At 43.5% G+C, this 12,202-nt stretch overlaps 1 long non-coding RNA gene across 1 annotated transcript; it reads right to left on the reverse strand.

The window, feature by feature from the left end:
* Nucleotides 1–308: 308 nt before the first annotated feature.
* Nucleotides 309–11,996, reverse strand: LOC147359655 (uncharacterized). The gene is made up of 2 exons (XR_015140264.1): nt 11,729–11,996; nt 309–600 (listed from the first exon to the last, which is right to left on the reverse strand). It is a non-coding gene; the product is annotated as an uncharacterized LOC147359655 (long non-coding RNA).
* Between the last annotated feature and the right edge of the window lie 206 nt (nt 11,997–12,202).

Raw genomic sequence — 12,202 nt, forward strand, 5'->3', positions numbered from 1 at the left:
TGGAATGCAACTAGTGGTTTCTGCCATCCCAAGAATTGTTGCTTCTACCTGCTTTAGATTTAACATATCTGCCCGCTTCCCTACACCACCAACCCCAGAAGAAGAGCACCTTAAATGACAACTGACAGTGTATACAGATGTACAGAGCAAGGAAAACAGTCTTTGTCCGACATGGAATAGCTTTTACCAATTTGCCTGTCCCCGCTGAAAAAGCTCTCAGTTCAGAAGGAGCAGTGATGTAAGAAGAACTAACATTTCCACCCACCCCTCAAGTTAATAGCAAGAGATTCCACACATCAGACAGGAAAGAGCTTGGAAGGGAAATGTGCATTATGATAAATTATTGATGTTAACGCCAACAAGGAGACAAACAATGGTGATAAATGACACAACAGAACCAAGGAAATTGTTCTGCTGTGATGTCTTGATTTCAAGCAGATTGACTTTATAATCATCCAACGCAGTTTCATCAGTAATTTCATCAATGTCAAGGCCTCTGGGCTGCCAGTCTTCTGTGTTTACTATCAGTATGTACCTGAATAACACAAGCTGGCTTTCCATTCATCAGCTAGTTCACCAGGGTGGGCTGTCTGCCATTATCTGGAGACAAAAATAGAAGATTACAGTGAGCGTTCTACCGCTCTGTATCCCTACAGAAACCCCTTTATCTCTCTGTATCCCAATATCTCACCCAAGCACATTTGGGGATTCTTAAGAAAAAGTGGTACACCTGCCCACCCAACCCCTGCTCCCTAATATATGGACTTTTTCCAGGTGATATTTTAAATATTTTAGACCTTAAAGGAACTGAAGCTAACCACACTTATGGTGAGAGTAAAAGCTACTGTTCACTGAGAAAGTTACAGACTTTATCTAACTTAAGCCTCACCATACACTTGAGAGGAAGCTAACGACCCTGAGGAACGGGGGGGAAGGCTGTCTGCATAGCAAGTTCAGGAGTCTGGATTTAATCCGATGTCTCTCTTATCAGAAACACTCAAGAATGGCAACTAACCATGAGAATGTGGGCAAGATTGTAGAACATCTGAGTTCCCTTTCCAACTTGTATCCTGATTCTGGAATCTAATTTTTGTGACAAGTAACTGTAATCCAAAGTGCAGAAGCAAAAATGACTGTCATGTGAAAGCTGGCAGGATGGTGTGGTGGAGACAGAAGGGACTCCGAGGTGTGTGTGTGTGATTTCAGTATCCTGACAAAGACATATCTCAGGACTGGGAAGAGGGGGGTTGCCTTGTGAAAGAACACCGAGGAGCCCATTGCTTGAATACTTACCTTGTGCCAGACACGTTACAAACAGCTTTATCTCTATGACCTCTGATCCACCCAGAAAGCCTGGCAAATTGGTTTGATATGAAATTCATTTTATGGTTGAGAAACAAAGCTTGCAGACTTGGAATATTTACTCAGGATTCCAACACAACCCCTTATTCAAAGCCCCGTGTCTTGGCAACACCCATGAGGAATGGAAATAGAGTATTTGAATGTCAGATACAATAGATGACCTGCCAAACCCATGGTAGTGGCTTTAAGACATGTCCACCAATCCGGTGAGATTCTTCCCTTCGAACATTGAAGACTAATTCCCCTCCTTTTGAGTGTAGGCTGAATCAGTGAATTGCTTCTGATGAACAGAATATGTCAAAAGTGAGAGTGTCTGACCCTGAGACTAGGTAATAAAAGGCACTGTGGCTCCCTTCCTGCTCTTCTTTGGTTCACTGTGGGGGCAAACAGCTGACATATTGTGAGGACACTCAAGCAGCCTCACGGAAAGGTCTACCTGGTGACAAACTGAGGTCTCTCATCAACCACCAGCAAGGAACTGAGGCCATTTCCAACAGAAGTGTGAGTGACCATTGTGGTAAGTGGCTCCTCCTGCCCCTGTCAAGCCCCTGTGGTCAGATGACCACACCTCCAGAGGTCATCTTGACCACAGCTTCATGAGAAACCTTGAGCCAGAACCACCCAAGGAAGCTGCTCCATAATTCCTGATTCACAAAAATAGTGAGATAATAAATGTGTGTTGTTTTTAAGCCACTAAGTTTGGAGTGGTCTATTACGCATGATAGGTAACCAATATACTACCCAGCAACCAAGAAAGCAGTCGGGGAAGAGGTGGACTAAGCCCCCTTATATCTTCACGCAGAGTACTCCAGTCCTCAACAGTAAAGAATCAGACCAGAATTAAAAAGGAAATAATGCCATTTGCAGCAACATGGATGGACCCTAGAGACTGTCATACTGAGTGAAGTAAGTCAGACAGAGAAGAGAAATAGCATATGACACCCCTCATATGTGGAGTCTAGAATGAAATGATACAAATGAACTTCCTTACAAAACAAAAAGAGATTCACAGACTTAGAATGAACTTCTGGTTTCCTGTACACGCTGTTATATTTTAAATGGACTACCAACAAGGACCTACCGAATAGCACAGGGAACTCTGCTCAATGTTATGTGGCAGCCCGGGTGAGAGAGAAGTTTGGGAGAGAATGAGTACATGTCTATGTACGACTGAGTCCTTTTGCTGTCCACCTGAAACTAGCTCTACATTGTTAATCAGCTATACTCTAATATGAGATAAAAGTTAAAACAAAACAAAACAAAAAAAAGAATCAGTCCGGTAAGTTCCTTTTGTCTCAACACATTCAGCCTTGTGGTTCTCTGAGGTAGAGCCATTTCCCTTCAATCTACAGGAAATCACTACAGAAACGAACACCTGCCAGTAATGTGCACCACAAGTAGAGACGTCTCCCATAAAGAGTCAGGCAGCAGGTCACCGTGGAAACAGAACGGACTCAGGAATCATGGCCCCTGGATTGGGATTCCAGATCTGTCGCTGACGCAACGCACACATCCGTTAGCTTCTCTAAATCTTGGTGTTTTCATTCACAATGTGGGGATAATTTCTAATTCACAAAGTGACTGAAATGATTTGGAAAGATCACTTGTAAAGAGCTTCTAGCACATTTACTCCCCAACAAACATTTAATCATGCTTTGTTGTTATCGTTCAGTGGCTAAGTTGTGTCCAACTGTTTGCGACCCCATGGACTGCAGCATGCCAGGCTCCTCTGTCCTCCACTGTCTCCCAGAGTTTGCTCAAATTCACGTCCATTGAGTTGGTGATGCTGCCTAACCATCCCATCCTCTGAATCTCTTTTCTCCTTTTGCCTTCAATCTTTCCCAGCATCAGGATCTTTTCCAATGAGTCGACTCTTCACATTAGGTGACCAAAGTTTTAGGCACTGTGTTAATTATGGATGAGAATATAAGATAGAGCCATATCCTCACAGAACTTTCAGTGGAAAATAAACATAATGAAGTAATAATTTTTTTTAAAAGCATGGTAAAATGTGTGATCCACTGTAGGTCCTCACGAAATTCTTGATTTACCCTCCCTTTTACCTTCTCCTAGAGTCCTTCTTGGAGAAAGAAATGGCAACCCACTCCAGTGTTCTTGCCTGGAGAATCCCAGGGACGGGGGAGCCTGGTGGGCTGCCGTCTATGGGGTCGCACAGAGTCAGACACAACTGACGTGACTTAGCAGCAGCAGCAGAGTCCTTCTTGGTGGTGGTGTTTTTTCTTCAAGACATCTTATTTGACCACTGAAAGCATAGTCACAGTGTCCCTCCAATTTCTAGCATATTCTACAAAAAACTGAGCATTAACCATTCCCCATGATGCAAATCCTTTATTTTTATGGGAACATAGAATTTATCTTTCAACTGTGTGCCAGACCTACGTCTCAGAGGCCATGGAAGGGAGGGTGAAAACATTTCTTGCAGAATTTGGTCTGAAACTGCATCATGAAAAGCTGACATTTTTCAACGGATGGCAACAAAATCCTCAGGCTATTTGGAACTTGATGGGGAGTAGTGAGCAGGAGCATTGGTTGCAGTCAGGGCACTTGTACAAATTTGCAGTGCTTAACAGATGGCATCTAAGTCTGAAGACTGTCCTGCATCTCCTGATGACATGGCTTACTGCTGTCTGTCCACTGGTGGCGCTTCTGTATGAAATGGTAGTGCCGAGAAATTACAGTGGACCTCAGGAAACCCAGTTCTATGAAATAATGGGTTGGTCTTCGGTGTGTTACATTTCTCCTTTCTCAGCACCAGTTTCCCCAGACATAAAGTAAAGGTAGTGGACTCCATAAGCCTTTTTCCCAGATCTACATTGATTTGATAATAGTCCCTTGTCAACAATAAACTTCTCAGATGGCGCTAGTGGTAAAGAACCCAACTGCCAAGGTAGGAGATGTAAGAGACGCAGGTTCAATCCCTGGATCTGAAAGATCCCCTGGAGGAGGAAATGGCAACCCACCCCAGTATTCTTGCCTGGAGAGTCCCATGGACAGAGGAGCCTGGCGGGCTACAGTCCGTAGTGTTGCACAGAGTCGAACATGATTGAAGCGACTTAGCACGTATTTCAACAATAACTGCTACCACTGCTGAGCACTCTTCCTTACCCACTGCTTTGAACTTTATTTACATTGTTATCCTAATCTGTAAACAAATCTTGAGATAAAGGGCATAGTGATGTTCATTTTTTAGGCACAAAAGGTTGTGTGAACGACCTCCTCAAAGTCAGGGGCAGGACTGTAGTTTGGACACAGGTCCCTGCTGTTTTAACCTAAGTGATTCTGGAGCTCAGACTTACCGAATGACAAGATATTCCAGAAATACTCAGGGCAAGCGCCATGTCCTATATCACACAAGAAGGATATAAAAATGAAAAATAATTCAGCCAAAAATATTTTAATAGGGATTTTTGCATGATTTATTAGGATTTTTACGTAATTTTTAATGTCGTTTTTTCCAGCTCCCATCTTACCATCATAGAATCTTAGGAAGTAGATTTGATATCTGTGGACTCAATTCACCCACGAGAAAAATTTTAGTAATGCTTACAACAAAGACAAAAAGACTGTCAATTAGAATAAAGAGCACACTTTTCACCTGGGGGGACTCAATATTTGTACGCCCAGAGTACCTGTCAGCTCCTTTTAAGCTCCAGTATAATCAGAAGTTGAGGATCCCCACTGGACTTCAGAGATTTTGATTTGTCTACAGGAATTGCTGAATGCCTGCTATGTACCAAGCAATGTGTCTAGTCTTCTATACATACATATTTCATTTTATCTCTCCACATCTAACCAGTGAGAGAAGTACAATGAAATTTCATTTTTCAAATGAAGAAAATAGGGCTCAGAGCAAGAAAAGGGATTTTTCAAGGTTATACTGCAAGTAAGAGGCTGGAAAGGGATTAGAACCTAAGGCTGACAGTTTCTCTTCATTACACCAAGCCTGTCTCACATGGACGCAGATCTCCCATTGCTTTATTTGGAAAGGTCCGCTCCTCTCCCATTCATGAAAAGGTAACTTTATCTAACAAACCCAGAAGCAGATATGAAGCATGAAATGATGAAACCCAGGTGGCAGCAAGCATGGCTCTTGCCTGGAGTCAGGAGCAGGGAAGTCCTGGCAACATAACCCTGAAAATAACAACAAGCGGCTGAAACTAAGAAGGAAGAATCTTCCAAGGATCCTGAAATTGGATATTTTCTCAAGCCTCACCTATGATCAAAAATAAATCATAAATCAGGAAAGACGCCAACCTCAAGGAAACACCAGAGTTAAATTCGTGTTGAAAAATCTGGCATTAGGGAAACATGTCATGTCGACATTTCTGGGAGATTAAGACAAACCAAATAACAATGACATCCAAAAGAAAATCAATGAAAAAACTTACTTTAAAAAGAGACATCAGTGGATTAAGGTTCAGCAGCAGATGACAAGGAGAAATAAGACTTGTATCTTATTCATAACTTATTACCTATACCCCCTAACCTCCAGTACAATCTCTATAAGATAGGTGGTTAGAATTCCCAATTTGTAGATAAGGAAACTTATCTTCAAAGTCTTCATTTGCCCCTTCAGATCTTTTCTCCACCCATCTCCATCTGACCCTTACCCTAGGAAACTGACTTTTATGGACTACATCAATGAGCTCCTTGCCTTCTGGATTCCAGTAGGCTTTTAGTCCATGGGAGCCAGCAGGGAGATTGGAAGATAGGAGGATGACATCTGGCTTTTTATTGCTCCAACTCTTTTCCTGCCAGAACTTGGATTGGCTGCAATCTTCCATTGAAAGTTACAGCTCCCTCCAGGCAGCTCTTCCCTACAGCAATAACAGCTCTCCAAGCTCTGTGAAATGACTCTTCTGCTTGTCCTCCATCCCAGGCTCAGAGTGATAATGCTTGTACTGTCACTAGCTCTGAGATGCTTCACCATTCCTTATGAGGGTCCTTTAGCTCTGCCTGCATCTTTGCAAACAGTCTTCTCTTTGAACTTCCTCAATCACAGCTTTTAAGGGTTCACGCTGGTTCCTCTGGGAGAAATCCTGACTGATGCTGAATCCAAGACACAGAAAAGTTAAGTAACTGGCACCAAGTCATATAAATAGTCTTAAGTAGCTAAGTTGTGTCCGACTCTCACGATCCCATGGACTGTAGCCCACAAGGCTCCTCTGTCCATGGGATTCTCCAGGCAAGAAAACTGGAGTGGGTTGCCATTTTCTTCTGCAGGGGATCTTCCCCACCCAGGGATTGAACCAGGGTCTCCTGTATTGCAGGCCTATTCTTTACCAACTGAGCTACAAAAGGCAATGCTGTAACATACAAACCCCTAAATCTCAGTGGCTTCAATCAATATATACTGGTTTCTGACTCACCTGAGTCCAAGATGGGGGTTCCTGAGTGGTAGGTGGCTCTTCTCCAAGTGGTCACTTAGGGAATTTAACTCTGATTTTCTAGCTCCACCATATTCATCGTTCTTTAAGGAATCAACCCTGAATATTCACTGGAAGGACTGATGCTGAAGCTGAAGCTCCAATACTCTGGCCACATGATGCCAAAACCTGACTCATTGGAAAAGAACTTGATCCTGGGAAAGATTGAGGGCAGGAGGATAAGGGGACAACAGAGGATGGGATGGTTGGATGGCATCACTGACTCAATGGACATAAGTTTGAGCAAACTCTGGGAGATAGTGAAGGACAAGGAAGCCTGGCAGGCTGTAGTCCATGGGGTCAAAAAGAGTCAGACAGGGCTTAGTGACTGAAAAACAACATATTAACATATGATTTTCCAAGGTGCCCCTGGTCATTGGCATCAGACTGAAAGATATGGAACGTTGAATATGGAAGTGGTGTGCCAGGCCTGAAAGTGGCAGGCAACTCCACCACCTCTATTCCATCAACCAGAGCTCCATCATGTGACTGTCCAATTACGAGAGGCTCAGAGAAGCATTCCAGGAGGATAAAGGAAAGGGTTTGGGGAAGAGCTGGTCAGTGTTTACTTTGCAGGCTCAAATCCAAAGCTTTCCCATTCAAAATTTAAGGCTTCTAGTTGATGGTATATGCTGTGTATTGAATATGTGCATCATATTAAATATACAGCATATACCATGCACATACTCCTCTGTGAGTTCAGAGGACAGAGAGAGAGAGTGAGAACAAATTGAATACCTTTGTAGATTCTGTCAAGGAAATATCTGCTCTAGAAAGAACAAGACGGGGAGCAAGCGGCCTCAGCCTGTCTCAGTGAGCACTTGCCTTCATAATTTCAGTGTCTCACTGCCCATGAGTATGATTCCAGCATTTGTGTGCATATGTGCTAAGTCCCTTCAGTGGTGTCTGACTCTTTGCCACCCTGTAGACCCTGTAGCCCATCAGTCTCCTTTGTCCACGGGATTCTCCAGGCAAGAATACAGTAGTGGGTTGCTGTGCCCTCCTCCAGGGGATCTTCCCAAGCCAGAGATGGAACCCACGTCTCTTACATCTCCTACATTGGCAGGTAGGTTCTTTGCCACTAGTGCCATCTGGGAAGTCCTTCTAGCATTTAAGGATACATATTTTTCTACCATTCAGTCCCTATCGATTGCATAGACACAATCAGAAATGTTTGTGTTGCTACTGTCATAAGATGGTATGAACAAAAATTTGCATTCTATGATCCACAGTCCCTTTTAGAAATGTCAAGGGTAATTTTGATAACCTATCCACTGAATTTGGAACTTGCCCCATGTATCCCGAATCTCTGCTCCACCCAGACTGTAGATCCTTCTCCCCACTTGCACCTCTGTGGATTTCTCTCTCCTGTGTGTGGGTTTTATAGTGTCAGTACACACCCTCTGAGAATACAGACGGTGCAACTTTTTGCAGTACTCTGTAAATCTGAAGATTCACTACTCAATAAGTATTGACCTGTTGACATCACCTTTTCCCCACCTTGAAGGCATTTCCAGTGATCCAGGAATTTAGAGAAAGACCATGTTTTATGAAGTTAACTTTTCCTACCCAAATAACCTGAAGGACTCATATAAAAAAGCAATGTTATTTCAAGATTAAACAAACAATGTATTTGAATCCTTCCTCAGTAAGTAAAAAGTTCCAAAGACCCACTGTATAGCACAGAAAACTCTGTTCAATATTGTGTAACAGTCTAAATAGGAAAATGAATGACTAAGTCACTCTGCTGTACACGTGAAACTATTACAACATAGTCAATCGGCTGTGTGTGCTCAGTTGCTCCAGTCGTGTCTGACTCTTTGCATCTTCATGGACCATAGCCCACCAGGCTCCTCTGTCCACAGGATTCTCCAGGCAAGAATATGAGAGTGGGTTGCTATGCCCTCTTCCAGGGTACCTTCCCCACCCAGGGATTGAACCCGTGTCTCTTGCATCTCCTGCATTGGCAGGCTGATTCCTTACCACTGAGCCACCTGGGAAGCCCCCCAAGGCTCATACCTGGGATCAACAAACAATTTTTATCCAACAAAAAATAAGATAAATACTGAAGGCAGTCAGATGTAAAGAACATTGAATCCAGGTGGCATGTTGAAAAGTGTCCTGATACGGAGGACATGACACTTTAGATAATGGTCAGAAAAGGCCCCAACTGTGACCAGTGGGAAGAAGGAAGAGAGGGTGGGGGCAAGACAGGAGTAAGAGATCAAGAGCTGCAAGCTACTGTGTATAAAATAAATAAGCAACAAGGATATATTTTACAGCACAGGGAAATATAGCCCTATTTGACAATAACTTCAAATGGAGTATAATCTATAAAAATATTGACGGACTATGTTGTACATCTGAAGCTAATATAATATGGTAAATCAACTATACCTCACTTTAAAACAAAGAAAGGACAAGACTCCTCGGAAGGAGCAGGAGTGGGTCAGGTGAAGAGTGAGGGAACGGTATTCCAGGCATGAAGATCAACTATTTTGCAATGGCCTTGAGCTCAGGTGATTTGTGGAAACTTGGGGAATAACCTGAGCCTGTGGGACTGCAACAGAGACATTGAACATGAGGTGGGAAGGTGACTGGAGTGTTTCCTTGGCCTTTAGAGCCTGTAAGTCAGGGCATCGAGGGTTCAATTGTTCTCTGTGTGTCATAGAAAACTACAGAGGGGAGGAAAGTGAGTGATGCAGAGTTATGATCTGTTTAGGGGTTTTTGTTTTGCTTTGTTCTTGCCTGGAGAATCCCAGGGACAGGAGAGCCTGGTGGGCTGCTGTCTATAGGGTCACACAGAGTCGGACACAACTGAAGTGACTTTGCAGCAGCAGCAGCAGGAATCTCACCATCCATTCTATGCAGAATAAGCTTTAGGGGATTGACAAGGGTAGAAGCAGAGAGGCCAACTAGGAGATGAGAAATAATGCCTTGAACTGCAGAGGTAGATTTGGAGGTGGTGGCCATGGTCAGACTGAAGACGCATTTCAGGATCTGCTGATGGATATGACATGGGCTGAGAAGGAAAGGAGGACTTTCAGGGGTAACTCTTAGGTTTGGGGCTTTGGTATCTAGCAGAAGTGTTGGCTGTAGCTGACATGGAGATCCATGGAAGGGGTGTTCTACACTAGTGGTGGAAAATCCACCACTACCTGCCTCATGGCTTTCAAAGGGCTTCTCCGGTACTAGTCACCAGGCATTTGATGTGTATCTATTCAAAGCAAACATGGGCCCTATTATCAAAGAGTCCTAGGCTGAAAGGAGAAATGGATATACAAACAGATCATCATGCTGAGAGAGAAAGCCCACAGACATTCTAGGAATAAAGGGAGAGACAATGAACTCAGAGTGTAGACTCCAAAGGGCTTGTGGAGGAGATGACACCTATTAATAGATAAGACGTGAAAGATAAATAAAAGCCAAAGAGATTAGGAAGGGCAATCAGACAGAGCAAACACGTGAGCAAAAGCAGAGGGTGGAACGGCATGACCACAAAGTGCATGCATTTCACCAGGACAGACTCTAAAGGCAAAAGCAGAGATGGCATGTACATTCTGTTGCCATCTATATGGGTAATTCCATCATGCTTACTGTCATAAAAGCTAGAACTTGTCAAAAATCGAAAACAGGTTTGTTTTAATTATTAATATTTTAGAAGATCTGTAGAAACCTTTTTTCTTTTGCTGTTTATACAAAGATTAATTCCACCACACATGGATATGCACACCCAGCATGCATACACCATACATGCACACACCACACACACAAGCACACACACGAGTTTAGCCAAAACAAACAATAAAAGAAGCAATTTTCAGCAACTTCTGAGCCAAAGAAAATAGAAATAAACCAAACCGTGTACTACTAATTACAGCAAAGTGTGTGGGCACTATGGTCAAACAGTAGAATCTTGGCTCTTTTGCTTGCTGGTGGTGTGATTGTAGGCAAGCTGATTAACCATGCCTCAGTTTCCTTATTTGCCAAAAGGGTATCTGTCTCACTTTAACCTGTAAGTATCTCAAGCAAGAGTCACCCTCTGAGAAGATTCGTGATACTCTTCGGTCTTCATACTGAACTTTATAATGCATTGGCTCTTTTTTGCTCAGTTTGACTTCTAATCGACTTATTTTATGTGGTTTGGAAATAAGAGTCTAGAATAGATGACTGCCTGTTCTATCTCCAATCCCTATTAGCTTTAGTCATGAAATTATAGAGATAAGCTCACCCAAGTTTCTCTTTTTACTTTGGAGAGGCTAACTGAATCCCAGAAGAGTCAGGTGCTTTACCCAAAGTCACAGAGCAAGTCAATGATAAAGCTGAGACAAAAAATTAAAACTTCCAGTACCCACTTCAGTGCCTCTTAGCAAATATTTGCTGAGTGCATATTAATGACCCAGGGCTGGTGGATACAGAGATGATTAAAGCACAGTCCCTGCCCACAAATGTTCCACAGTCTGGCAGACTTTATGGAACCCATCAGGTGACCAGTTGCAATGCTACCTAACCTTTTTTGAGTGTGAGTTTGAGAGGGAAGGTAAGAGCCCAGTGATTTCCCAGCTTGGGCTTCGGGCTCTGGAGAGCTGACACCCAGCAACTCAGTATCTACAACCTGGAAATCTTCTAGCCCTCAACCTGTGCCAGTTCCCAGCAGAAACTGGCACATTCACAGCTGTTTTGCATAAGCCTCACATGGAAGACTAAGTTGTTTCTGAGGCAAAAATGCTAAAAGTAAAATATCAAACCAATCATTTAAACCTGACAGAAAGATATGATGTATTTAGCAAGATGTCTGGAGGTGAGGTTACCAGGACTGACTCAGTCCCTCTGTGACGCCTTCTGAACATCACATTTGGTCAGATTTTACCCACCATGCCTGGGTCCTCAGAGGCCTATAACGGAGCTCTGTGACTCACCAGACCCTGGAGTTCTGCCACGCACTAGGTCTCAGAAGTTCTATCAACACTTGATCTTCAATCCTATCCCCAAATGCTCTCTAGTCCAGCCATCAGTCAAGCCTCAGAGTCTGGTCATCCCAGAACCGCAGTCCACGCCCCTTCTGTTTCTGAGAACTTGAGAACAGGAAGAGAACAGGAAGAATGTTCAGACCCCAAATTAAGAACAGCCGACTCAGTACATCAACGTAGTAGATTCCAAGTAAATTGTCAGTTGCCGAGCAACCTCTCACGATGGCGTTAATGAAAAAACTAAATTCTCAAAGCCAACTCTGGGTCCACCCCTTTGTGACTCTGTCTCCTCCTCCCTCAGCATCTCACTTGGACTATGTCAAGAGTCTGTGCCCTGCGACGCAGCTTCCCCGAATGAGTAATGACTCCTGTGAGGGGCGAGTCAAGAGTGTCCTGACGGGAAAGTGTGGCCCCCTGCCAGAG

Source organism: Bos grunniens, chromosome 14, assembly GCF_055505025.1.
Source record: "Bos grunniens cultivar Pamir isolate PY7600 chromosome 14, Bosgru_T2T1.0, whole genome shotgun sequence".
In the NCBI taxonomy this organism is placed as follows: domain Eukaryota; kingdom Metazoa; phylum Chordata; class Mammalia; order Artiodactyla; family Bovidae; genus Bos; species Bos grunniens.